At 43.6% G+C, this 27761-nt stretch overlaps 1 pseudogene; it reads left to right on the forward strand.

The window, feature by feature from the left end:
• LOC133363370 (protein FAM76A-like) lies at positions 1 to 27133 on the forward strand (annotated as a pseudogene).
• The last annotated feature ends 628 nt before the right edge of the window (positions 27134 to 27761 follow it).

The following is a 27761-nucleotide window of genomic DNA, read 5'->3' on the forward strand; positions in this document are numbered from 1 at the left end:
ATGTTTGATGTGGGTGTAAAGCCCACTGGCACTAATGCAGCAAATCACCGGACAAGCACAGGTAAAAGGATCCTGTAAAAATTGTAAGGCCCCAATCCAACCAAAGTTAAGTACCTCTGAGTCTCACTGATTTCAGTTCCAGGAGAAGCAATTGCTTTAACTGACACACACCTGCACACATGCATATGTGCACTCAGAAATCAGTGGGAATTAAAAGCACTTACCTTTGGCTGGATTTCAGCCGATTTAAAACCTGCTTTATTAGACTGGATGTAATGAATTCTTCTGGGTCAAAACTAGGGTATCAGGTATTCTCTGTGATTTGCTAAAACACCTGACTAGCGATTTTGAGACTCGTACTTGGCTAGCATCTCTGAATCCCATCTTGCCCTCACAGAGCTGGACTACACATTATGTTTACCATGTGCAAAACACTCTGGCTTCACCTGTTCAGAACTATGAAAGTTCCCTTCCTACAGGCAAGGAAAGATGGAAGAGATAGGAGACATCAGGGTTGGTGTGAGGCTTTAGTATTCCCTTTGCCCCCAGCAGCACAAATCTGAAGTCCTGCCAAGAATTTCCACAACCCCTGCCACCCTTAGACTTCCCACACTGGCAATAACTTCCCCTGGATATCCTCACCCCAGCATTTGACTTCACTTTTGGATGGAAGCCAAGCAACTGATCAACTGCTGTCTGCAGGCGGCCACCATATTAGATCCCCCAAAATGCAATGCCTGACATTGACATTCTGTCCTAGGAACACGGCTGGGCAGCTGATGGCAGCCAAGGCCCACTTGAAACACCAGGAAGGCTTTTTTTGTTGTAAAAGAAAGAAGGAGTAAGACCTTCAGCCATTTCATATTAAAAGCAAGGCTACCGCCTGAAAATTCTAAGAATTCACCCACACACCCTGAAAGTCACCAATTATTTCCCCTTTCATGGGGGACAAATGGTCCCACATAAAGGTAGGTGGGAGAATAATCAACCAAGCTTTAATAATAAATGTGACTTGTAACCTGCCTTTCATGGACTGAATCTAAAAGAAGGGCAGCTATTAGAACATCTGGAGGACTTTGCCAAGAGGCCCGTGAACAGGTCCCCTGCCACATGATGTTTTTTTGTTTGGGCAAATACGGCTAGCCTTGATCCCTCTGAAGATTAACCCAGAAGGCACTAGACTGATTTTTGAACATTACAGTCATTAGGAGGCATCAGCCATGGCCCTCTCCATGATTGAGGGCCAAATCAGATGAGATCCATGTATTACATTTAATAGGTCTAGTTTTTAAAATCTAAATAGCCATGGGAGGAGCCCAGTCAGAATCAAGACTAGGATAGGAGGGTTAACCTTTCTCCCCGTGCTGCGTCCTGTTGAAAAAATCCCACCTGAGTTGCTCTTCACCCCAGCTGGAAATGGCCATTGACTGGGGATTTTTTTTTAAAATGAAAGGTTGGTCGCCCTGTTTATGTGCTTTGTAATTACAAATGTAATTATTAAGTTATTGTCTCTCCTACCATAAAACTATTTTTCCTATTGCATAACAAAAATAGCTGGCCTGGTGCCTCTTAAGAAGAAACTGTTGAGGTATTTATTAGTATTAATTCCAATCTTCCGAAGAACAAGGGCGTGGTTCTCTTAGCACTGAAACTGTGGGGAGTGGGGAGGAGTATCAGCTTTCCTGCTGTGGAATAGATCTTAGATGGAATCTGTATGTGCCATTTTGGTTTATTAAACAACATTTTAACTAATTAAAATAGATTTACAAGTAGTTATAAAACCTAAAAAGTAATTGGTTTTCACCCTTGAGCAAAACATTTCATAAGAGGCACATTAAGCATTAGTGTAACCAAACCTCTTTATTGTTGACAGCTACAGGACAATCAAGGTTAAAACTAACAGTTTGTACTTAATATTTTTGATGGAGCTTATGACTCACCTATGGAGCAATTAAGTACTGCTTTTTACAGACTGAGGTTTTTTTAAAAAAAAAATAGTAATCTTTCTTCTGAATGCCCATGTTAATCTCCTGCAATTTTAGTGCACACTTACTTTAAATACTAAACATCATGCATTATTCTACTGAACACAGACACATTCATTAGTGTTGAGATTATTCTTCTAAAGGCTATTGTATGTACAATATTAATACATCCACAGTATATTGAACCTCAAATTATAGATCAGCTGAGGCCAGTGGGTGAAAGTACACATTATCAGAAACATTCAAATGGCAACCCCATGTCGAGACCAGTATTGTAGTGGCACATTCAGAAGTGCAGAGTCCATGATAGTCACAGCCACCATCCCCTTTTTTTGCTGCTGGGTTGAGAATGAGATCCTTGTTGATGCCTTCTCCCACAACAACAGACATTCCAAGGACCTATAAGCATGGAAGGGGGAGGTGAGTGTTAGCTACTGAAAAGAGTCTTCTCAGTGGCTGACTCACCTCCTTTCACTCTTGATTGGCTCCAATCAGCAGGAAAGGATGAGGAAGCACATTAGAAGACTCTTCTCACAGACTAACACACTCCCCTTCAGTACTGATTGGCTCGAGGGATGCTGGAGACATAGGGACCCTTCTCCCCAAAAAGTAAGGAGTCTAAAACCCCCGAGACCACTGATGATTACACCCCTGGTAAAGACCGCTGTACCACAATAATATGTCATTTAACTGACTTTGTGTTCTGAAGTCATTACTGTGAGCCTTTGACTGCCCTAACCGTACACCATCAGCTGCTGGTGGTAGGGGCAGGGGAATGCTCAGTCAGGGCTGGCACCAGGTCGGGCCCTTAGGGTGGGGGTGTAGGGTTAGGACTCCTGACCCTGCCGCAGGTTGCAGAGACGGAATTCCCAGCCCTGCCCCCCCAGACTGTGCGGGCCCGCGGCACCTGCCCATTCCACCTAACTCTCCTTCCTTTCTATGAATCCCCTGCACACGCAGCTGCCATCAACCAAGATGGCAGCAGAGGCTTCTATAAGGGGCTGATGCCCCTACCACGATCTTGATTGATGGCAGGCAGGTGAGAGCACGCAGCATAGCGTGCATGCATGCCATCAGCGAAGATGGTGGTGGGAGTATCAGCCCCTTAGAGAAGCCTCCGCCATCATCTTGGTGGATGACAGCGACCCGCACACAGGACATTCACAGAAAGAGAGAAGAAGTAAGTGGAGTGCTCCTGCACGGTCTGTAGGGGGGCTGGGAGCAGGGGGGCCAGGGCAGGCTGGTGCCAGCCCTGTGCTCAGTATAATGCTGTCAGTATACTAGGTAAGTTAAATTACATTGTTACTGCAGGGGTAGCTAATGTGGTGCCCTCCAGAAGTTGTTGGACTTCACCTCCCATTATCCCTGGCTATTGCACCATGCTGGCTCAGCCTGATGGAAATTGGTGTCCGGCAACATCTTGAGGGAATTTGGCATGCGGCATGCAGCTGTCATTTTCAAGAGCAGCCCGATGTCTGTGATAACATGTAGTTTTACCTTGCATAAAGCTACATAAATGTCTCTTCATTATTTCACTGTGATGGGTCCAAGATAAATTAAGTCAGGTTGACATGTTCTTATAGAGAGCCAGGATGGTGTCACAGAGTGTTGAACTAAGACTGGGAAGGCCCAGGATCAAATATTCATTCAGCCATGAAGCTCACTAGGTGACCTTTGGCCAGCCACATTTTCTCAGCCTAATCTACCTCACAGGAATGTTGTGTGGATAGAATGGTAGATGAAAACTATGTACTCCATCTTGAGCTTTTCAGGAAAGGTGAAATATAAATCCAATAATTGAATAGCATGCACATCTGCAAAGGGTCTCCAGTGTCAAAACGTTCTTACATCTTTGCAACATGCAGCCTGATCGTGTGCATGTTTACTCAGAAGTAAGTCCTACTGAATTCAGTGAGGTTTACGCATAGGCAATATACATATGATTGTAGGATTATTACTGTTCATTGTTTACTTGGTTACAGCTCTACATTTATTTCTCAAACTATGTTGTTTAATTTTTTTCCTGTGATTGTTGCTTCCCAGTATGTCTTCTTTGCAGTAGGAAGAAAATATATTTAAAAAGACTGTAAATCTCTCAGGGGTTGTACAGCATTCATGAATCACTGCTAGCCATGATTCACCAAAAATAATGAATCATTAGCGGGATTATTGCATTGGTCATAGAGAAAGACAGGATCTGTTGACACCTTTTCTTTGATGAATTGTGTTGGCATGGTAGCAAGCTTTGGTGTTGCATTGAAGATGCCTTTGCTTAGTGGTAGAGCACATGTTTTGCATACAAAAGGCCCCAGATTCAAATTGTTGTGTTTCTCAAGTGCCAGGATGCGGAAAAACTCCTGCCTGAAATTTTGCAGAGCAGGTGCCAATAAGGGTCAATGGAAGTAGGCAGGATTGGGGCCTTTTATGTATGCATCAATTTTGGCCCAGTGTGGTTCCAGGCTCTCTTTCAGATTCTCATCACAATCTTTAAAGCTTACATCCATATAAATTAGTAAAATCAATTCAGGAGGACCTGCAAGTGGTTCTGCACAAACAGGGCCTTCTCCGTTGGGGCATGCACAGTGATCAGAACATTGTTTAATCAGTAACAGGAATCTGGCAGCGCCTGGCCAGACCCCTCCCAACCACTGCTTGCCCTGCACACAGAATGGAGGATTGGGACCAGACTTCCTGGGTCGTTAAAAACAATAAAAGATCAAAGCACAATCAGTATACATTTGGGGTTTGTAAAACATTCCTAAAATATTCCATTGTGTCTGAATTAGTAATGCAATGACTGGCAAAAACCATTAATTTGTTTTCTCTAGAGATCTTTTTTGTCTTCCAGGTTACTACGATGCAACCCTAGAAATGGTTGCACCTCATCTGTATCAGAGTCAGACTGTCCTTTGGGGTGAGGTAGTAGGTTGTATAGTTTTAGGGTGATACCCTGCCTGTCAGATAACTATACAATCTACTGTCTTTCCTGAAGTGGCTGTGATAGCGGCGCAGGACATATCTCCCATCACCATATCCAGAAACAATACGTCTTATTGATGTGCACTGAATATGTATAAAGACAGAAGAGCAAGCTACTGCTATTTGATAAATTATTAGAACATTAAATTATTTGAAGCACTCAGTTGACATCTTCGAGCCAGGGATATGATTCAAGGGCCTAACATACCAACCAAGTAATGTCCTCTTATTGAGTTGTACATGATAAGGATGTTTTGCCAACTGCAACTGAATAGACTTTTAAAAAATATTTTACAAAAGGTAACTCCTGCACAAAAGATTTAGAAGGAAAAAATAACAGCTTTCTTTTGTATAGTAATATTCACAGGAAAGATCACAAGATACTGCAAATATAAATCACAGAAGAACTGCTTGGACCCCAACGGTCCCCACTGGGAGCAAGAACAGACCGACTTGGCAGCTGCCACTGGTGAAGGGGAGAGGGTCCATTTGAATATTAGCAGAGAATGCCAAAGTGTGGCAGCAGAGCCAAGATACGAGACCACATGGTGGGAAAATCCCACACAATAGACTTGCAGTAGTGGCTCATGAGTAGAACCAGAATTGCATTGCAAGGCTGCTGCTGCTGCTGCCATTTAAGGAGTGACCCAGAGTGGGGTTGGATGAGGCCCATGTGGTTGCTGAATAATGTCACTGGACAGAGATGGAGGGAGGAAGGAGACCATGGTGTCCATGCCACAATGTAGCACCTGGAGAATGGCCAGCAGCATCAATCCTTGTTTGGCACTGTTGGGCACTCCTTATACAGTAATTCTGTTATTCAGTGGAGGTGGCAGCCTTGCGTTTCACTTCAGATACTCTCATGCATCGCTACATGGAAGGCAGTCCCTCTTAATTTTGGAACCAAAGCCAACGATAGCCATGTTTTCTGTCAGCACCATCTAATGCTCTGGCAGAGTGAGGTAGTAGGTTGTGTGGTTTCAGGGTAGTGATTTTACCCCAATCAGGAGATAACTATACAACCTACTGCCTTCCCTGAGGAGCAGCTTTGCAGCATGCCCAGAAAACCAATTTCCCTCTGAAATAGACAATTTATCTAGACTGCAACCCTTCCAAAGTGTTCTGGGAACGATAGTTTCATGATTGTGCTGTGAATTTTGTGTTAGACAACCATTTCCCCCTCCTAGAAATGCAGTTCCCATGGATGGCATGACTTTTAAAACATTTTCAATCTTAGTAAAGTATATGTTGTTATTTTTGTTATCACCAGAGTAAACCCATATGTGAAAACAGTATGATTTAGGATTTTATAGAGAGAGCTTATATGATTTTATATTCCTAAATCATATTATGGCTGCCAACAAATGCATATTTTTGGAAAGGTCTTTTAAGATTGATTTATCTCAAAAATTCAATAAAATGTCTTGATTTTTGAAGCGTTTGCCTTATGTATCATTTGAGTAAAATTTTCGTGAACTGAAAATTAATACTCTGACCACATATATAACATTTTTACATGCCCACTGGGTTCAGTGGGACTTACTCTCAGGTAGGTGTGTGTTGGATCGCATACAGTCATGATGGTAAATAACAAGTATTAAGCATCAGAAGTTGTGAGTACCAAAGCTCCTTTTGATGCTGGTTGAGAATGTTTCCTCCCTTTACCCAGATAGATAAAGCAGTTGATAGCAAATACATCCCTTTACAAAATCATAGAGGGCATGTTTTCACTGGAAAGTTGAACTGTTTTTTATCAGTTTGACTATAATGGCTACAATCTCCAAAGAGTCCTGGGAATTGTAGTTCAGTGAGGCTGCTGAGGACTATCTATTAGAGACTCCTTCTCCCTAAACTCTGGGAAGTAGGAATGATTGTTAAATTAGTTTAGCATTACTTCCAGACTTCTGGAAAGGTGAAAAGGAAATATATATATGTGCAGCAGCAGGCAAGACCTGGGGGGCGGGCAGGTGGAGTTGCAGTGGTCTATCGGGATACTATCTCCCTGACCAGATGCCCTACCCCACAGTGTCCAGGGTGTGAGTGTGTGTATTTGAAGTTGGGTGGTCGGGACAGATTAGGGATTCTGTTGGTGTACAGCCCACCCCGCTGCTCAACAGTCTCCCTTCCTGAGCTAGCCGGGGTGGTCTTGGGGCTGATGTTGGAGTCCCCTCGGCTTGTGGTGCTGGGGGACTTCAACATCCATGCCGAGGCCGCCCTGTCGGGAGTGGCTCAGGGCTTCATGGCCTCCATGACAACCATGGGTCTGTCCCAAGTAGTATCTGGCCCCACTCATGTTGCTGGCCACAAGGTTGCTGGACCTTGTTTTCTGTGTGGAGGGGGATGATGGTGATCTTGGTGTGGAGGAACTTTCTGTAGTTCCTTTGTCATGGACAGATCACTACCTGGTGGGGTTTAGACTCACTGGGACTCGGAACCTCTGCAGGGGTGGGGGACCAATTAGGATGGTCCGCCCCAGGAGGCTGATGGATCTGGATGGTTTCCTGATGGCTCTTGGGGATTTTCCTGCCACCTCGGCAGGCGATTCTGTCGAAGCTCTGGTTGACCTCTGGAATGGGGAAATGGCCAGGGCGGTGGACATGATCGCTCCTGAGCGTCCCCTCTCACGAAGTGGAGCCAAACCAGCCCCTTGGTTTACCAAGGAGCTGGCGGTGATGAAACGAATGAGACGGAGACTAGAGCGACGTTGGCGGAAGACTCGGAGCGAGTCTGACTGAACACGGGCTAGAGCCTCCTTGAAGGCCTACTCCATGGCAGTGCGGGCAGCAAAGAAATCATCCTTTTCTGCCACCATTGCATCTGCAGGGAACCGTCCAGTGGAGCTGTTTCGAGTGGTCAGGGGTCTTTTACATTCTGGCCCCCGAGAGGGTAATATAGATCACTCAACAGCCCGCTGTCAAGAGTTTGCACAGCACTTTGCAGATAAAGTGGATTCTTTTCAATATGTACAGCCCGAGGATGTGGACAAGATCCTTGGAGAGGTGAGAGCCACCACACGTCTGCTAGACCTTCCTGGCTTATAAAAAGTGCCAGAGAGGGACTGGCTGAGTGGGTGAGGGGAGTGGTTAATGCCTCCTTACACCAAGGCAGAGTTCCAGGTTGCCTAAAGGAGGCAGTTGTAAGGCCTTTGTTAAAAAAGCCCTCCCTGGACCCCTCCATAATGGATAATTACCGGCCAGTGTCCAATATTCCATTTTTGGGTAAGGTAATAGAGTGTGTGGTGGCCTCCCAGCTCCAGGGATTCTTGGATGAAACAGATTATCTGGATCCATTTCAATCTAGTTTCAGGCCTGGTTATGGGACGGAGCCGGCTTTGGTCGCCTTGGTGGACGACCTACGCAGAGAACTGGACAGGGGGAGTGTATCCCTGTTGGTTCTGCTGGACCTCTCAGCGGCTTTTGATACCATCGACCATGGTATTCTTCTGGGCCGCCTTGCTGGGATGGGACTCGGGCACTGTTTCGCAGTGGCTCCATTCCTTCCTGGAGGGACGAACCCAGAAAGTGGTGCTGGGGGATTCCTGTTCGACCCCTTGGCCATTGACCTGTGCGGTCCCTCAGGGCTCAGTTTTATCCCCTATGCTATTTAACATCTACATGAAACCGCTGGGAGAGGTTGTCCGGGGGTTTGGGGTTTGGTGCCATCAGTATGCTGATGACACCCAACTCTATGTCTCCTTTCCACCTAATTCCAAGGAAGCTGTCTCGGTTTTAAACCAGTGTCTGGCGTCAGTGGTGGACTGGATGAAGGTGAACAAATTGAAGCTTAATCCAGACAAGACAGAGGTGCTCCTGGTCAGTCGTAAGGCGAATCAGGGAATAGGGATACAGCCTGTGCTGGATGGGGTTACACTCCCCCTGAAGACACAGGTTCGCAGTTTGGGTGTGCTCCTGGACTCAGCGTTGAATTTGGAGTCCCAGGTTTCTGCAGTGGCCAGGAGTGCTTTTGCACAATTAAGATTAGTCTGCCAACTGCGCCCGTTCCTTGAGCTGTCTGATCTGGCCACGGTGACACATGCCTTAGTTACATCCTGTTTAGATTACTGTAACACGCTCTACGTGGGGCTGCCTCTGAAGACTGTTTGGAAACTTCAGTTAGTACAACGTGCTGCAGCCAGAATGCTAACTGGGGCTGGTTACAGGGACCGTACTACCCCCCTGTTAAAAAAGCTCCACTGGTTGCCAGTCTGTTTCCGGACACAATTCAAAGTGCTGGTGTTGACCTATAAAGCCCTATAAGGCTTAGGTCCAGGCTATTTCAGACCGTATCTCCCTGTATGAGCCTGCCCGGGCCCTGAGATCCTCAGGAGAGGCCCTTCTCTCAATACCCACATCTTCTCAAGTACGACTAGTGGGGACGCGTGAGAGGGCCTTCTCGGTGGCTGCCCCTAGGCTTTGGAATTCCCTTCCTAGGGAGATAAGAATGACCCCCTCTTTGCAGTCCTTCCGCCGACAAGCAAAGACCTTCCTATTCCAACAAGCCTTTGGAATTGAAGGCTGTTAAGGATAGGGCGTGAAAGGTGCTGCATTGCTAATGTCTATTATATTATTTTAAACTAGTTTGAACTCTTTTAGCTATATGTGTGTATGGTTTTAATATTGGAAATAGTTTAATCTTATTTTAATGTAGACTTTGTATGTTTTTAATTATTTGTATTTTTTATCTGGAAGCCGCCATGAGTTCCAGTTTTGGAAAAATGGCGGGGTATAAATAATAATAATAATAATAATAATAATAATAATAATAATAATAATAATAATAATAATAAAATGGTAGACAGAAGAATAGGGAAGATGTGCCAAAGTAGATTCATGGTGATAGGCTCACCGCCCATTACATCACTGCACACATTAAAGCCATGCCAAAGATGGCAGGGTAGCATTAAGACAATCAGCACTTGTGGAGATGGTGCTGCTGGTCAATTCCCACATTTACACACAGAAGTCTGGGTGTTGTTTTTCAGCAACCTGAAGTGACACAGAAGAACCATGGGGAAAACAAGAGAAAAATAATGTGATTATGATATGTAGAGGTCTCATAAAAATTGAGTGAACCAAATGTGGCTATTCCAGAAGCAATCTGTTTGTTACATAAATTCACCTACAAAATATAAGGGATGCCAGCTCCTTTTTAGGGAGTCTGGAAAAAGAAGAGCCCTGTCCTAAAACCCATGTGAAACAGCCTATGACTCCACCTCTTACTAGACAAATGAGACAAGTATTTGCAAGAGGATTAAGGTCTACTCTGTGCAAGCAGCCACATCTAAGCATGAGTGATTTAGGTCCTACCAAACCCCTGTATCTTTGTAAATGAGGGTGAGGCAAAAGGGGTCTTCATTTTCTACTTTTTCAAAGGTAATTTAAATGAATCAATGTCTTCCAAGTACATATGCCTATAAGCCCATTTTACAAAACTGGAATAGCTACTTGCATTATCAGTTTCACATGTGTGTAAGCCTACATGTGTAAATACTATTCACTGAGCTTGCCAAACTGTGGTTGTGGGAGGGAATGTCACAGGTTTGTAAGCAGCACTCAAGTTCATTGCTAATAGTAGTCTGAGGGAAAATGTACTTGCCTCACAGTCCTCTTGGAGGCTTGTCAATTTACCAGGTGTGAAATCTGGATTGATTCCTGGAAATCTTACCTGTCTCTAATGGAAAGCTTGGGAAGAGCTTAAGTAACTTTTTAGCAAGTTATTTAACTGGTTAGGAGGTAGAAGATAGAAGAATGGCCCTTTTTCCACCTTCAAATCTGGCATCTATAATTGCTGTTCGTTAAGGATGCAAGATTTTATCCAGATCCTCCCAACTTGAAACCCACCACGTTGAATACAGCTCACACGCTAGGTACTGCAACTGAACTTCTGCTGTCCGCATGAAATGTAAAACAAACAAACAAAACAGGAGGGTTATTAATAGGGATGTGCACTGTATACAAATCACAAATCACAAACCAAATAGGGCTGATGCAGGCCTATTTGTATCCTATCCAAATCAGGTTGAAGTAGCGACAAATCTCTACAGAGCAGAACAGCTAGTCCCAACTCAATTTGTAGAGATTTATACAGATCTGTAGCTCAAAACAGTCTCTGATGAACCCAGACAGGGTGTCTCTCAAATGGAGCAGTTACAACACCATAAAGGAGAACACCAGGGTGACTGGGGAGAGAGGGAGGAAGGCTAGAATGTCATCAGCCCACCCAACACACTCTAATGACAGTGCTTGAAAGGGGTGAAGTTTAAAATGCAGAAATGTTTTGTAAATTCAGTCTCAGAAATGTTAGGTGGCATATGTTCAGCGAGTGTATGTTTTCTGTTCTCTCCAAATCAATCCCATTCTTATTCACATATTTTTGAAAAACATTTTTGTTTTTGTTTTCATTTTGATTCTGATTGCTAAGAATTATTATTAACCTTGTGGGCATATTTAGCCACAGCTTTCTGAATTCAGTATTATTATTTATTATTATTTTCCAGTTGCTACCCAGAAACAATAAGAAACAGCCAGCTTGTCTGGTTACATATTATTATTATTAATTATTATTATTAATCAGCCAGCCAGCCAAACCTTGTGGGGATGTTTCCAGCATTCCGAGTTAAGACATTATTGTTTTTATTATTATTATTATTATTATTATTATTATTATTAACCACAGTGAATATTATTAATATTAAATAGTATTTTTATTTTTCCCTCACACCACTGCTGTTGGCAATGTGCTTCCTATTGACGAAATCTTTTTTTTTAAAGTTTCTTGGGAAAAAATCAAATTTTAACGGTAGCTAGTATGAAAAACCCCTGGTGCTACCCACCTGAAATTTGGTAGAATTAGTCTCCTCTACTACTATGTACTACTACATAGCTATTATGACCCCAAAATTCATGCCCGTATGTGCATATTACCTCCATGGTGCTGCCAGCCTGTGCCTGCCTAATGCTACCCACTTGTGTCTAGTATCGCAAACCTAATTTTAAAACCCTCTTTTAATCAAAATTTTGAAGAAATGAACAAGGGAAACAGGAGCATGAGAATTGGCATGACTGAGCACTCAGTCTTTTTTTAAAAAATGGAAAAAGCAAAATTTCAAGGTGGCTAGCATGAAAATCCTTGGAGTTATCCATCTGCAGCTTGGCTGGTTTAATCCCCTAAATAGCAGCTACTCTGTCTTCAAATTTCATGTCTGCAAGTCAAAAAATAAGAAAGTTATAGACATTTTGGTTTTGTAATGTAAGTCAATGGGATTTCTGGAGATGTGTAGTATCTGGATTGTGGTCCGTTTTCAGATCCAAATCAGGTCAGATCAGGTCCTAATCTGTCCAGATTGGATTGGGTCTAATCTGTATTTACAAATCAAAACCACAAATCAGATCAGGGGTTCATGCACAGCCCTAGTCATTAAGTGTCTATCAGGCCACAATACAGTAGGGCCCCGCTTTGCAGCGCTCCACTTTGCAGCGTTCCACCGATACAGCAGTTGTCAATTGCAGAAAGGCCCCGCTCCTACACACTTGTTCCACTTTTATGGTGTTTTTTGGGCGCCATTTTAGACAATAGTCAATCGGTGGATTTCGCTTTACTGCGGTGGTCCAGAAAGGAACCTGCCGTATGAGTGGGGCCCTACTGTACATGGTTGTGGGGCTGTCATTGTTTTGGTGGGTCACGCAAGTTGATAAAGCCTGCTAATGTTAATGCCTCCCAACCAGCCAGTGGAACTACCAGGGCACAATAGCTAAAGCAGGCCACCCCAACCTGTGACCTATCAAGGCAATCCACCACCTTTGTTTGTTGGACCAGCAGGGTCTTGACAAACCTTGTTTTTGGTGTCTGCCAGAGACTACAAAAATAGGGGAGTCGCAAAGCATTTGGCAGGCCAGAATATATGACTGGTGTTCAGTATGATGTGTTTCAACCTGTGCAGAGCCTGGGATTGAAGAAGAAAAGATCTGCCTGGGTCTGCCCATCTGCCAACCACTACCCTACCTGCCTTGCTAGGAGAACTCCCTTTTTAAGCCACAATTGCCCTGTAAGCCGCTCCCTTCAGTCTTTGCCTAGGGTGAGACAAAAAGCAAGATGTATTTTGTTCCTGTTATCCTGGAGCATTTAGTAACAGCAATTAAGTTTCTCTCAGTATTTCTGATTCTCAATCATCTACACAGTATTCAGATAAAATTGTCAAGGCTGGAATCTGGATTCCCTGGAGGCATTCAAATAGCAAATGAAACCAGCAGCAGAGTCGCTGAAAGAAGAAATGCATTAAGAAGAGACATTGAACATCAGGAGAATATGTGGAATTTCAAAGTATTCATTTACAGCAGAAATCTCTTATTTGCATTATGATCCATTATTTATTGAAAGGCACTTTGAGTCTCTGAGAAAAAAGTGGGTGTAAAAGCTTTCTCAATAAACACAAATAAATAAACATTTTTCCATCCCAGTCTGCATTGGAGAATAATGCAAACAGGTGATATCCATGCAGAACCAAAGCAATGGCAGCATATTTTGATCCAGATCGTGTAATTTTTAAATGTCCCTAAATTTTAACTGTCAAAAATGTGGCATCAGTTCTGAATGCAGTCTCACTGACCCATTGTTCTCAACAGCTCACTTTTGAAAAACGGGTTACCCCATTTGCCCTAATAGATGTCACTTGTACCTAGGCAGGGGAGATTTGCTGCTAATTAGGCTAAAATCCTAAAACCGCTTCCCTGGAGGTAAGACCCATTGAGCTCAATTGGGCTTGCTTCTGAGCAGAGGTGGTTAGGATTACACTGTAAGTTAAATGTATTGCCTTCAAGTCGATTCCGACTTATGGCGACCCTATGAATAGGGTTTTCATGGTAAGAGTATCCAGAGGTGGTTTACCATTGCCTTCCTCTGAGGCTGAGAGGCAGTGACTGGCCCAAGGTCACTCAGTGCGCTTCATGGCTACATGGGGATTTGAACCCTGGTCTCCCAGTTACTGAGACATATATTCCCTAATGAAAAGGGTGATGGGGGTTCCTATAATTTCTTTGAGGAAACAGAACAAGCCAGTCCATCAAGTCCTCTCTTGCACCAGCTGACTATTCTGAAGACCCCTCAAAATTTCTCATGAGCAGGGACAGATTCTAATCAAACATTAGAAATTGCACAAAATGAGGTGATAGACCATGATGGTAGAATTTTGGAATGTACTACTTCAAACTGCAGGGGAGGGACACATTTCTGAATGCACAATGCATACACAAACTCCCTACAAGTAGAAAATTTAGCAGAGAGGGATGTTAAATATTTCTCCCCCAATACATTAGATTGCTACATGGAGGGACTGTTTTTTTATGTGAGGCAGCATTTAAAAAGAAGCGAACCATCTATGTGCAGTTTGAAGTGGTAGCCTCCAGAATTTTACTCCATTCTGCATAATGTGTAGAACAGCTGAAAGCCTGTATCCTTAATGAGCTCAAGCGAGAAAGAAGTTGGATGCAAAAATACACTCCTTGTTTCTGAATCAGCGGAAAGTGAACAACAGCTTATCTGTTAGTACTCATCTGTAATGAACTCTTGGAAAAGTAAGTGAATAACACTCACTGTATTTAAAATCAACACCTTGAAACAACATTACCTTACTTTTGTTTTCCTCAGTGTAAACATCCCTTAGCTAGAACAATTCTCACGCAAGGTAATTGTCATCGCATCTAAGCTCCTGTTGAAAAGGTTTGCTTGGTTTTGTTAATAAAGCACATGCAGGTGCATATTTATTTGAGTGCCTCTGGTTCCATCCCACACTTTCAATATTGTCACACTCTAGCACAGAGATAAGGAACTGCCAGCCTGCAGACCAAATGCAACATGCCAAGCCCCGCAATATGGGCGGTTGGACTCTTCGTTGACCATGGGCCCTAACCGGCCCCGCTCCATGCCTTTCTTAGTGCCCTGTGATTGGGCTGGCACCTTCATTGTATATATCATAGAATCACAAAATAGTCGAGTTGGAAAGGGCCCATAAGGACATTGAGTCCAACCACCTGCAGGAATCGAACTTAAAGCATATTCAACAGTGGCTATCCAGATGCCTTTTGAATGTTTCCATTGTTGGAGAGCCTACCACCTCCCTAGGTAATTGGTTCCGCTCTTCCGTTAGGAAGTTTTCCCTGATGTTCAGTCAAAATCTGGCTTCCTGTAACCTGAGCCCATTCCATGTCCTGCACTCCGGGATGATCAAGAAGAGATCCCAGCACTTCTACGTGTGACAACCTTTCAAGTACAGAAGAGTGTGTTCATGTCTCCCCTAAGTCTTTTCAAGACTAAACATGCTCAGTTCTTTCAGTCTCTCATCATAGGACTTTATTTTCAGTCCCTTGATCATCCTTGTTGCCCTCCTCTGAAGCTGTTCCAGTTTGTCTACATCCTTCCTAAAGTGCAGTGACCACAACTAGACACAGTACTCAAGAGGCCAGTGCCAAATAGAGGGGAACTAGTATTTCAGAAACACCTGTTTACCCTGGCCTTTGATGCCTGTGGTATTTACGTTTAAGACCCACATTATTATTCTGATTGTAAATTGTTTTACTAATGATAATATTGTATTTTTATATTGTTATAATCTGCCTGGGAGCTTATGATGAAGGCTGGGGAAAGAAATCCAATTAACAACAACCCACCCACCAGGGCCGGCCCCAGGCATGCCGGGGCCCTTGGGTACCAGCCTGCCCTGGGCCCCTCCACTCCCCCTCCACGATCCACGGAACTTAAGCATCCGTGGACCACAAGACAGGAGTTAACAGAGATGGCGCCTGTCTAATATTTAAGAGGAGGGGATTTCAAAGGGTAGGTGCCACAGCACTAAAGGTCCACTTCCTGTGTTGGGCAGAATGGACCTCCTGATAAAATGATATCTGCAAGAGGCCCTCACCTGCAGAGTACAGCGCTCAACTGGGTATATAAGGAGTAAGTTGGTCTTTCAGGTATCCTGGTCCCAAGCTGTATATGGTTTTGTACACCAAAACCAGCACCTTGAACTTAACCTCACAGCTAATGGGCAGCCAGTGCAATTAATTCATCACTGGGGTACGTGGTTATATCCTGTCCCAGTGAGCAGTCACGCCAATGCAGCTTCCAGCAGAGCCAGTGTGATGTAGTGGTTAAGGTGTTGGAGTACGACCTGGGAGACCAGGGTTCGAATCCCCACATAGCCATGAAGTTCACTGGGTGACCTTGGGCCAGTCACTGCCTCTCAGCCTCATGAAAACCCTATTCATAGGGTCGCCATAAGTCGGAATCGACTTGAAGGCAGTACATTTACATTTTGCAGCTTCCAGGCCAAACTCAAGGGCAGCCCCACAGAGTGCATTACTGTAATCCAGCCTGGAGGTTACCAGTGCATGGACAGACTATTCTGGTCCAGAAACGGCCATAGCTGTCTTAGCAGCTGAAGCTGGTAAAAGGCACTCCTAGCCACGGAGGTCGCCTGGGCCTAACAACAAAGATTGATCCAGGAGCACCCCCAAATATGAACCTGCTCTTCCAGAGAGAGTACGACCCCATCAAAAGCAGGCAGCTGACCAATTATCTGGACTTGGGAACCACTTACCCACAGCACCTCTGTCTTGCTAGGATTCAGACTCAGTTTATTGGCCCTCATCCAGCCCTCCACCGAGTCCAGGCATTGGTCCAGGGCTTGCATGGCCTTTCTGATTCAGATGTTACAGAAAAATAGAGCTGGGTGTCGTCAGCATATTGCTGACACTTCACACCAGATCTCCTGATGACTGCTCCCAACAGCTTCATATAGATGTTAAATAGCATTGGGAGCAAGATAATACCCTACGGCACCCAAGAGCACATACTAAGGGGCTGAAAGATAATCACCCAATACTATTCTCTGAAACCAACCCTAGAGATGGATCAGACCCACTGTAAAACAGTGCCTCCGATATTCATCTCACTAAGTCGGCTCAGAAGGAAACCATGGTCAATAGTATCAAAAGCTGCTGAGAGATCAGAATAACAGGGTTGCATTCCCCTGTCCTTCTTCCAAAAGAGGTTATCCATCAGGGTGACCAAGGCCAATTCAGTCCCATAACCAGGCCTGAACCCAGACTGGGTCAAGATAATCTGTTTCATCCAAGAGTACTTGCAATTGCTGCTCCACAACCCTCCTTATCACCTTCCCTAAAAAGGGGGATAATTGCAACCTGATGGGAGTTGTCACAAACCAGTTGGCCCAATGTGGGCATTTTCAGGAGCGGTCAGATCACCGCTTCTTTCAGGGTGGCTGGCACTACTTTTGTCATGCACAGACGTGTTAACCCTGGATCCACTTGGTCATGCCCCCTTAGTAAGCTTTAATAAGCCAAGAAGGGCAAGGGTCAAGAGGACAAGTTGCTGGCTACATTGTTGCAAGCACCTCCCCCTTGTCATCAGGCCGCATCGACTGAAACTGATCCTCAAATGTTGCAGCAGATGTTCCACTGGACACCTCACTGGGGACTACAATAGATGTCGATAGGGCATCAAGATTGCTATGTAGGGGAACAAACTTTCCCTCGGAGTGTATTGCAAACAATTAACAGTGGGCTTCTGAAGGAATATGGGGTGAAAGGTAATTGTGTTGGCCCATAAGAAAGTCCAAATTAGGGCAACACCTTTATTAGGCCAATCAAAATATCATAAAATAGTGTGCAAGCTTTCAAGTTCTCAGAACTGTTCTTCAGGGTAGATGTTAAGTATGGTACCCTAGAGGAGACTGATAAATCTCCCGTGTTCTCCGCCTGCCTAGGACAGCAAGAGACTGGCTAGGCATATGATAGACTGCAGTACATGACTCGTAGACTGCCAACTGTAGAAGCCTAATCTTCCTCCATCCCCCAAGTCATTCCCCCTTCTATAAGCTATGGATGCCCCATTTTCAGCAGTTGTGTCTTGTGCGTTTAGCAGCAGCTTGTCACACAGAAATGATATGGATAAAGTTTTTCCCGTCACTTTATCCTAGGAATGGGGGAGAAATTTTATTCAGTTTGCATTTGAAGCCAAATCTATCAAATTTGCACTTTCCAAATGATATAAGAACCGAAACACAGTCATCTTTCCAAATTCACACTTATCTGAATTTTGCTATACTGTTCTGCAACCAAACAATATTTACAAAAATGTATATATTAGGGGAACGTGTGTATAAAAATGAATATTGGTGAAAATAACATACACAAATGCATTATTATTGTTGTTGTTATCTCACCTTTCCTCCAAGCAGTGCAAGGTGGTGTACCTCTGGTTCTCCTCCCTCTCCATTTTGTCCTCACAACAACCCTGTGAGGACAAACTGGTTAGTAATGTGTACATTAGTCAAAATTGCATAGAAATACATGTTTGTTAGGAGAAATTCACACTAAAATGCTGAAGAGTTTTCATGAGGATTTTTTTTTTAAAAAAAACTCACATTGCTGCAGAAATGTGGACAACTAAATTTAAGACTGGAAAAATGAGAAAGTGAGAGAACATAATTAAAGGGTCCTTCTAGTCCTACTTTGTCCCCATGCCAGGAAAACCTTCACCTATTAAGTGTCTCAAGGCGAACAGCAAGATGAACAGATTCATTCCTGCCGCAGAAGCACATTTATTGCACAACGAGAGCAGTCAGAAAACCATCCACTTGATATGCATGCAGAGACACCTACTGGCTGATTCAGAGGAGCTTTTTCAATATCCTTACAAGAATATAGGAACATATTTTAAAGTCTGTTTTTAAGATGTTTTAGAGTGTTTTTCGTGTTTTTGTTTCCCTACTGGGAGGAAGCGTGGGATAGAAATCTGATAAATACATAAAATAAAATAAGAGTCCCGCTGGATCAGGCCAAAGGCCAATCTAGTCTCCAGTAGCGGAGGTAGAACCAGAAGAACTATGGAGTGAAGTCAGAGACGTTATTAGGGAAGAATGCAAAAAGACAATACCTCTAGTTAAAAAGAGAGAAAGACCCCAATGGATGACTGAAGAAACCCTTAAAATGGTTAAAGACAGAAGGAAAGCAAAAGCAAAAGGAAAGAGAAACACAGTCAGAGCCCTAAATGCAACTATACAACAACTAGTACGTAAGGACAAAGAAAACGATTACAATAGTTATTGTATAGAAATAGAAGAGGACAACAAAAAGGGTAGAACAAGAGCCCTATTCCAAAAGATTAGAGAAATGAAAGGGAAATTCAGACCATGAGTAGGGATGCTGAATAATCAGCAGGGGAACACACTGACTGACCGAGATGAAATAAAAGGAAGATGGAAGCAATACACTGAAGAACTCTATAAAAGAGATGCCAGGATGACAGATTCATTCACGGAGGAACCATATGATGAAGAACCAGAAATTTTAGAACGTGAGGTGAAAGCTGCTCTTAAAATACTTGGAAGAAACAAATCACCAGGAACAGATGGCATGCCAACAGAGTTGTTACAAACTATTGAGACAGAATCTGTTCAAATTTTGACAAAATATTGTCAAGAAATATGGGAAACTAAACCACGGCCCACATACTGGAAGCGTTCCATATACATCCCAATTCCAAAGAAAGAGGATCCCAGGGAATGCAGTAATTATCGAACTATTGCCTTAATATCCCATGCAAGTAAAGTAATGCTCAAGATTCTACATCAACGGCTCTTACCATATATGGAGCAAAAAATGCCAGTGTCCAACTTGGATTTAGAAAAGGAAGAGGCACCAGAGATCATATCGCAAACATACATTGGATAATAGAACAGACCAAGGAATTTCAGAGGAAAATCACTCTGTGTTTTATAGATTACAGCAAAGCCTTTGACTGTGTAGATCATGAAAAACTATGGAATGCTTTAAAAGCAATGGGGGTGCCACAGCATCTGATTGTTCTGATGCGCAACTTATACTCTGGACAAGAGGCTACTGTAAGGACAGAATATGGAGAAACCTATTGGTTCCCAATTGGAAAGGGTGTGAGACAGGGGTGTATTTTATCACCCTATTTATTTAATCCCCCTCTAGGATTCACACCTTAACGTGGTGAGGTGGTTTGAGATTGCTGAAGAAGCTAAGAGCAATGCTGTCAGGAGTCTAGACCAAGAGGCTAGACTACTAGCAGGGGCACCCAAGGCGGAATGGTCAAAGCTGAAACACCAGACTAAGATGCATCCAAACTCAGAGGAAGGCCACCTCTGAATATCTCTTACCACGAAAACCCTATGAACAGAGTATCCAAAATGCAACACAAGATAGTGCTGGAAGATGAGACCCCCAGGTCAGAAGGCACTCACCGAGCTACTGGGGAAGAACAAAGGACAAGTACGTGTAGTGCTGTGAGTAATGATGCAGCTGGGTCAAAGCTGAAAGGAAGCCCAGAGGCTAATGTGCACAGATGCGAAAGGAGAGCCCGGAGTTGTACGACACACACAATAGGAACATGGAATGTGAGAAGCATGAACCAGGGAAAGTTAGAAATTGTCAAGCAAGAAATGGAATGCATCAACATTAAAATACTTTGTGTGAGCGAACTAAAATGGACAGGAATGGGACATTTTCAATCAGGCAACTACAAAATATTTTATTCAGGAAATGATAAATTAAGAAGAAATGGGGTTGTTTTAATAGTGAGAAGTGATGTAGGAAGAGCAATTAGGAGCTACAACACCAGGTCTGAGCGAGTTATATCAATAAGATTAAACGGGAAACCTATCAACATAACCATCATCCAAGTCTATGCTCCAACGGCAAACATAGAAGAGGAGGAATTGGAGAGATTTTACGCAGAAGTACAGGAAGAAATTGATCACACACCAAAACAAGATGTGCTGATAATCATGGGAGATTGGAATGCAAAAGTAGGGAACAGAGAAGAATTAGGAATTGTGGGGAAATGGGGCCTAGGAGACAGAAATGAAGCAGAAGACTTACTGAATTCTGTGAAGCCAGTAATTTGTTTCTTGCAGAGGCATTTTTTGAGCAACCGAAAAGACCACTGTACACATGGACATCACCAAATGGTCAAGATAAGAATCAAATTGATTATATAATTGGTAGCAGAAGATGGAGAAGTTCCATACTTTCTGCGAAAACAAGACCAGGAGCAAACTGCGGTACAGATCATGAACTGGTCGTATCGAAAATCACAGTAAAGCTAAAGAAGACCAACAAAGCAATCAAAATGCCAAAATACAATTTAAATAACATTCCAGAAGTATATAAAGATCAAATAAGGAACAGGTTTGAGGCTTTAAATTTAGTTGACAGAAACCAGAAGAACTATGGAATGAAGTCAGAGACGTTATCAGGGAAGAATGCAAAAAGACAGAGCTTGGAAAAGTTACTTTTTTGAACTACAACTCCCATCAGCCCCAGCCAGCATGGCCACTGGATTGGGCTGATGGGAGTTGTAGTTCAAAAAAGTAACTTTTCCAAGCTCTGCAAAAAGACAATACCTCTAGCTAAAAAGAGAGAAAGATTTCAATGGATGACTGAAGAAACTCTTAAAATGGTTAAAGAGAGAAGGAAAGCAAAAGCAAAAGGAGATAGAAACATGGTCAGAACCCTAAATGCAACAATACAGCGACTAGTATGTAGGGACAAAGAGAACTTATTACAATAGTTACTGTATAGAAATAGAAGAGGACAACAAAAAGGGTAGAACAAGAGCCCTATTCCAAAAGATTAGAGAAATGAAGGGAAATTTAAACCAAGAGTAGGGATGTTGAATAATCAACGGGGAACACACTGACTGACCAAGATGAAATAAAAGGAAGATGGAAGCAATACACTGAAGAACTCTATAAAAGAATCGACTTGAAGGCAGTACATTTACATTTTATGATTTGGTAGTTCCCAAATCCAGGAATTAGGAGAATGGCCATGATAGGGTTGTGCTCCCCTTGAGGAACAGACTGAATTCCTGAATTCCACCTTGTCATTAGAGGCACAGATATTTCCACTAATGTGGAGTGCCTTTTTTCAGCTCCAGCTGGTTTGCCACCTATAGCAGTCAGGGACAGCCTGGCCCTAGTAATCCATGCTGTTTGGAACATTGTAATGTACTCTACACAGGGCAGCATTGGAGGAAGATCCAGAAACTGCACCTAGTGCAAAGTGTGATGGCTCAACATCTGAGTGGAGTTATCACTCAGACTGATATTACCCTTCTTCTTGAAGAGCTGCACTGGGTGCCAAAATGTTTCCTTACTCAAAGTTTTACAGATGTATACAACCCTGGGACTTGATATAAGCACTATATAAATGATAATAAAATAAAGCCATAATCTGTAAGGGGTCAGCTGGATACCTTTTTATTTATAACGTTTATTTATTATTTTTAAAGATGAGAATAATGGATACAGGAGAGCCCCGCTAATATGGCAGGTTAGGGACCAGGCCCCCGCCGTAAAGCGGGCCCCCATAGATTATAATGGGCTGCGTCGTGCAAAATGATGTGAAAACGTTGCAAAACATCGCAAAACGGCAAAATCGGCTTTAAAACGGGGAATTTCCCAATTGAAAGCCGCTGCATCAGCGGAATGCCATAAAGCGGAACGCCGTAAAGCGGGGCCCTCCTGTATTCTAAAATAAAGAATGCTTGCCAAAAGATAGGAACTGCAACAACACAACAAATTTTAAAAGTAAAATCTGTGATAGTTCTGCTGTGTTGCACAGTGCACTGCCACTGCTCAGAATGTGGCTTTTCGAGCTTTGGCTTGTGCACACTGTAGCATGATGGTTAAGAGATCACGGCTTTGAGCAATGTCCTTCTTGGTGGATAGGATAGCAAGAAATGTGAGCCTCTCACATGTCTAGGCTGCGATAGAGATAAGATTGGTCAAGCAGGCTTATGATTGGCCCAGGCCAAGTAGCCCAGGTTACAGAGTTTGTTCTAAGGAGAGTTTGTTCTAAGGGGGGATTTTGTGGCAGAGGAGGCAGCCTATTCTTGTCACAGAAAGAACTCGTGGGCCAGCATGGAAAGAGTTCATGGAGTGAGTGAGTGAACACCACCAAGGTTTTCTGGGCAAGGTGCCACTGGAGAGTAATTTTATGTGGCAGGTACCACAGGGAAAGGCACAGGAGTGATGTGAAGCCAGGGCTTCAGGGAGATATTCTTCCTGAGTGAGTATCGGAGAAGGCCGGCAGCAGGCCAGAACCAGAAGAGCTGGGAGACTGAGTCCCAGGAAGCAGGAAGAAGCTCTGCCAGGAAGGGGTTTGGAATTTGGAAGGGGAACAACCTGATCCCTATTCCCTTATCCCCGTGTAAGACAAAATGAAGCATAGCTATCATTCTCTCACATGTGGCCCCCAGCTCTGTACATACATGGATGGGTTCTTATAGGGGGCAGTAGCAGGGCCCCCAACATCACACCTGCATCAGGCCCCATAAACTCTCTAGGTGGCCCTGCAAAGCTGACCACTGGAGGGGCACGAAGGCACTCCTTGCCCAGGGCACTATTTATCCTAGGGCCAGATGTGCCCCCATCCCGTCTTTCTCTCAAATGGATTTTTTTCTCCTACATATTGCCCATGTTGTGCAAAAGGGAGATTTCCCCCCTGTATCTCACTCCCTACCCATTACCTCCTTTCTTTCATCTCCCTTTCTTCTGCTTCCTTCCCTCCTTTCTCCACTGCATGTGTCCATGCAGATAGAGCAAGCTTGGAAACAGCCTTACATCATAGGATAGCCTGTATTACATATAAAGAAATACGGGATCAGCACCCTTAATAATCCGCACCAACAATGGATTTTAATGGGCTTCTAATGAGGTTGTGGGGAGTACAGTGGCCGAGCGTCCTACTTCACAGAGGCAGCCCTCTATTTGAAGGTGTTCTCTATTTGAAGGGTTGTTCAGTCCAAGTCCTGTTTAGAGATAAAAAACCGTAAGAAGGGAGAGGAAGCAGCACCTGAACAACAGATGGAGCAGGGCCAGGCACACAGGTCACCTAGCTACAATCTTCCCCAACTTAGTGAGATGTACTTCAGCTCAAATTATAGCAATTATTTCTATCAATCAGCATATACAAATGTATGCTAATCAGTGTCTCTTTTGTTATTTTGGTAATGCATTAATGGCACCCTAGTTGGAGTCAGCAGTTTGCCTAATAAAAACTACACTAGACGGTGTTAGGAATCAACACAATCCAGGAGCAGGTGGCCCTACCATGAGATAAGATTGTTTAGCAGCCTCAGTGAGTGGATTTCGGGCACCAAAAGGGTGGCAGACTTGGACATAATCCCATGAGAAGCTGTCCTAGACAAGCGTCAATAAAAGAAGGGTAGCTGCAGCCCACAATGGTTCCCTTTGCCATTTTACATGTACACATACTGTACCACAAAAACGCAATGTATGTGAAGAGGCGCTAAAGGCAACCTTGGGAAATTACTTTTCAAGGTGACAGAAAGGGGAATAGCATTAAAATCATGCATCTCTCTCCCAAAGTAGTTGTCTGGTCTGGAAATATGTAGCTCAGCGCAAAAGGTCAATGAACAGCATTCCCCAACCTGAAAGTGTGGAAATTATTTCATCCTTGTAATGTGTATTAGCACATGTACATGTTAAATCCATAAACCTTTGCACATGGTAGGGCCACCTGCTCCTGGTTTGTGTTGACTCCTAACACCTTCTGGCATAGTTTTTATTAGGCAAACTGCTGACTCCAGCTAGGGTGCCATTTATACATTACCAAAAGAAGATGACAAAAGCAAAGAAATAAAATTAAAAGTTGGTTGCAAAACTCTGCTTGCCACCTAAAGATGCAGTTTGTTTGGATTTAATGTTGGACTCCAACCCCGCTCCACAGTTTTCAAATATGGTCAACTTTTCAAGCTGGTCTTGCCTAATGTGGGCTGACTTTGTGTCCCTGGTGCCAGACTCTTTTCCCTTCTGCTCATGGCATGAGCCATCTGTTCAAATTACTGTTGAAAAAGTACTGACCTGAAATTTTGCAGAGAGAATATTATGAACAGGAAGCTGGTTCCCAACAGAGGTAATCTATGCATTTTAAAACGGAAAGCTATATTATCCTTGCTATAACAGACATGTTACCTGTTAAGCTGAAACATATATTTTCTCCCTGCAGGGCAAACAACATCCAGGACAATTTCAATCAGGAAAATGGCATTGGGGGAACAAGGGTGTTTTAAAAAAAAATCTCCCACTTCTTCTGACATCCTCCTCCCCCTGCCAACATTTATTTTTGTTCTTACAAGTCAGGAAATGTTGATCGAAAGGCACTGAGTAGGGAGCCGTTCTTCAAATAAGTGACTGCTGCTGGCAATTACTGTATTAAGGGAAAGGTACTTTGCATATGCTCACAGTCACTTATTGCTACCTTGTTATCCTCTAGCGCTGAGACCTAGCAACAAGTCCTAGTACTGAAAGAGTTTCCAGAGCTTTTCAGCAAATGGAGAACCACGGCAGGGTCAATTTTTAAGGTACCGGTTGTGTTCAACTCAGGGCTTGTTTTTTTGCCTCCCTGCATTTGAGAGTCTTGTTTATTTAAAATATATTTATAGTAATTTATAGTAATTTATAGTAAGTAAGTAAGTAAAATTTAATTTTTGTGTCGCCTATCTGGCCGAAGCCACTCTAGGCGACGTACACATTAAAATTAATAAAATACAATATAAATACAGAATAAAATACAATGCAGTCAACCATAACAATTTTAAATAGCAGCAGTATAAACAATGTAGGGCAATCAATAAACAATTTAAAACAATCATAGAAAAATTAGCCCACCCCGGAGATCCCGAAGGCCTGTCCAAAGAGCCAAGTTTTTAAGGCTCGGCGAAATGTATCCATGGAAGGGGCATGGCGGAGATCGAACGGGAGGGAGTTCCAGAGAGTGGGGGCCGCCACTGAGAATGCCCTCTCTCTAGTCCCCACCAACCTAGCTGTTTTCGTTGGTGGGACTGAGAGAAGGCCCTGTGTGGCTGATCTAGTCGGGCGGCTTAATTGGTGGTACTGGAGGTGCTCCTTCAGGTAAACTGGGCCGAGACCGTATAGGGATTTAAAGGTTAACACCAACACCTTGAGTTGGGCCCGGAAAACAACTGGAAGCCAATGTAGATGAAATAACATTGGCGTGATATGATCACGGCGGCGGCTGTTTGTAAGCAAACGAGCCGCTGCATTCTGCACCACCTTTTCTCATATATTTGAAGGTGGATATACGTCTAGTGTGTGTTCATGTGCACATGTAGTTATAGGCACATATAGTGCGGGGATGGCCACTCTGGCCACCAGCGCTTCCCCTTCGAGGCGCTGAGCCAGGGATAGCAGCTCTGCAAGGAATGTCGGATTGCACACCCCACTGCACAATGTACTTACTGCAGGACTGAATTCCAGCAAGAGAGCAAAACTAACACAATACGCAAGAAGTGCGCTCAGAATGTGAAACTTTATGGAATGCCCAAACCCTGCCAGTATTGCAATATAATTGCTGCATTTATTGGTAACAAGTGCCAGCGATGTACAAACTCTGAGAAGAAATATGGGCTGCCACATTCCTGTGAACAGTGTAAGCAGCAGTGTGCCTTTGACAGGAAAGACGACAGGAAAAAAGTGGATGGGAAGCTACTCTGCTGGCTTTGCACGCTCTCCTATAGAAGAGTCTTACAAAAGACCAAAGAGCGACGTAAACACCTGAGCACCTCCTCCTGGACCAGCTGCCAGAAAAGGAACAGTATGGCCGACTCAGTATGGCCACTACAACTGCCAGAAAATACTATCTACATCTTCTGTTCAGAATGAAATCCCAAAGCAAAAGCCCAAGTTTGATTACATATCAGCCGATGGAGACAGTTTTTCTCCAGACCTTGCCTTAGACTCTCCTGGCACTGACCACTTTGTCATCATAGCCCAGCTGAAAGAGGAAGTGGCTACTCTAAAGAAAATGCTGCATCGGAAAGACCAGATGATCCTGGAGAAAGAGAAGAAGATAACAGGACTGAAGGCTGACCTGCAGTACCAGGAATCCCAGATGAGGGTGAAAATGAACCAAATGGAAAAGACTCACAAGGAAGTCAGAGAACAATTGCAGCCTGGCGTGGGGCCTCTTGCGTGGGGCCTCCCACTCAACAACAGCCGCCGCTGCATCCTTCTCCTCCTCCTGCTCCAGGCAAGGCCCAGGTCCCCGAGCCCAAGCTCCTGCAGCCGTCCCCTGACATAAACCATCACCACCTGGGGAGCAGCAGCTGAGCGAGCCCAAGGACATGAAGTGAAAGACAACATTGAAACAACAGCTTCGCTGTAACAAATGCCTGTCGCCCTCCTGCCTCTGGGGAGCTGCCACCCCCGCTAACACCACCTCCTCTTTCTTGGCGGTGCCGATAATGATAATGTTATTTGTTATTTAATTTCATTTTTGTAAATCGTATTGCTTTTATTGTATTTTTATACCTGTGTTTATTTTTCTTTGTAAGCTGCCTTGAAGGCCTTTGGCTGAAAGGCAGGTTATAAATAAAATTTAATAATAATGTTAATAATAATAATAACCCTAAAAGTGAATGGCCACTAAGTGAATTACATAACAAAATTTACTAACAATATTTTACTTTGCTTGATTCAAAAGTGTAAGCAGCTAACCGCAAAAAGCAATTAACCCTGTTAACATACAATACGATACAATATTTAAGTAAAAACCCAAAAAATCCTAGAAACCTACATGCATAAAGCCTCCCCATCTCAAATCAAGCACTTTCTACTAACTGTCTGCAGCGATGAGTGAAGGTATGTGTCAATAGGTGAAGGAAACAACAGAGCTGACCTGGTCTGAATTCCCCATCAACCTTGTTTTT

This window comes from Rhineura floridana, chromosome 8 (genome assembly GCF_030035675.1).
Source record: "Rhineura floridana isolate rRhiFlo1 chromosome 8, rRhiFlo1.hap2, whole genome shotgun sequence".
Taxonomy (NCBI): Eukaryota; Metazoa; Chordata; class Lepidosauria; order Squamata; family Rhineuridae; genus Rhineura; species Rhineura floridana.